Raw genomic sequence first — 1,537 nt, 5'->3', positions numbered from 1 at the left:
TATTTTTGTATTCGAAGCTGCAAAATAATTTGTGTACTTCCATCAAACAGAATGTCGATCATTACTGAGGATAACAAATTTCGACTGCCCGTCTCCGCCAAATGGAAGCTGGGAGCCGTACTGAAAGAGAATTTTTTTTTTTTAAAGAAAAAAAAATTGGGCTCGTCCGGGATTTGAACCCGGGACCTCTCGCACCCTAAGCGAGAATCATACCCCTAGACCAACGAGCCGATGTATGCTGGCGAGCTGTGGCACGAGTCTTCAGCACACGATTACTTGCCCTTGACGCGTGTCGTTCATCGTTGCCCGTTGGCGCGGAACGTAGACTTTCCTTGTTGCAAGTTGTAGTCACAGAATTCTACACTTCGTGTAGAATTAAGAATTCTGTGGTTGTAGTGTAGTACAGACCTCCTTGACTCAAGGAAGTTAGAATTTTGTTATATAATAATTTCCTTGGCTTCACTTTATTCTCTTGTTTGGTGGCAAAATTGTTATTTAATATTTATTTATTATTCGACTGCTATTGAAAATCAATATTATTTCATATTATAGCCTGTTTGAATCAAATTAAATAGACATGCCTGTGACCTGTGACCTGTGACCTGTGATTTAAAACGAGGAAAGTTTTACTCAAAAGTGAAAAAAGTAGACTCTACATGTTCACAATATAGGCCCTACTATCCGATGCCTGAGTTTGAAAATTTTACTTAGTCACATTTATGTCATTTTATCATAATATTTTTTTTTTAATTTTAAAGGAATTTTCTGTTTACTCTGTTTGCTGATGTTTATAAAGTGGTGCGGACAAGCCATGGATAAAGTAAATACTGTGCTTACAAGTCGGTCCTTGACAGAGATTTTTTAGAAGTTTCTGTTTTCCTCTGAACTATGTTTATGTGTGCGGCTTCTATCATCCTATGCTATTTTGTCGTGGTAACTTACGATGAAAGAATGCAACAGAAAGCGAAGAAAAAGCAACGCGGAAAGGGGACCCGTTGAATATTGATCATCTTAAAAATTAAAACAAAAACCAAAAGGAAAAAAAAAAGATGAAAAAGTTGGGCTCGTCCGGGATTTGAACCCGGGACCTCTCGCACCCAAAGCGAGAATCATACCCCTAGACCAACGAGCCGCTTGGAGCTTGAGCGCCGAGTAATGACAGATCAGCACTGAGACCTGTGCTATTTTTACTAGACTCGTTTTCGAACAGGTTGTATTATTACGACAATAATATTATGTCGAGCCCAAACCGCCGTACACATAAGGAGCGTTTGACAGATAAAATGTTGTTGTATGTTCTGTGGCGAGAGGTCAATCTGAGGTCAGATTGCAGACGTGTCGAGTGGTTCAGGTAATCTCAGCTGTTTCAGGGAAAGGCGAGGTCGCCCAAGCGTTTGAGAAGAGCGGGGTCTTGTCAGCTTCTATACACAGTGGTTGTCTGTCGCGTCACATATAATGTGCTTCTTTGCCTTTGTTGGTGTTGAAGCACACACACACACACACACACACACACACACACACACACACACACACACAC

At 40.7% G+C, this 1,537-nt stretch overlaps 2 non-coding genes across 2 annotated transcripts; both read right to left on the bottom strand.

The window, feature by feature from the left end:
• Positions 1-158: 158 nt before the first annotated feature.
• TRNAP-AGG lies at positions 159-230 on the bottom strand. The gene has a single exon. It is a non-coding gene; the product is annotated as a tRNA-Pro (tRNA).
• Positions 231-1,060: 830 nt separating this feature from the next.
• On the bottom strand, positions 1,061-1,132 carry TRNAP-UGG. The gene has a single exon. It is a non-coding gene; the product is annotated as a tRNA-Pro (tRNA).
• Positions 1,133-1,537: the final 405 nt, after the last annotated feature.

Source organism: Aplysia californica, unplaced genomic scaffold (genome assembly GCF_000002075.1).
Source record: "Aplysia californica isolate F4 #8 unplaced genomic scaffold, AplCal3.0 scaffold01383, whole genome shotgun sequence".
In the NCBI taxonomy this organism is placed as follows: domain Eukaryota; kingdom Metazoa; phylum Mollusca; class Gastropoda; order Aplysiida; family Aplysiidae; genus Aplysia; species Aplysia californica.
This window is presented reverse-complemented; position numbering and strand designations above follow the sequence as displayed.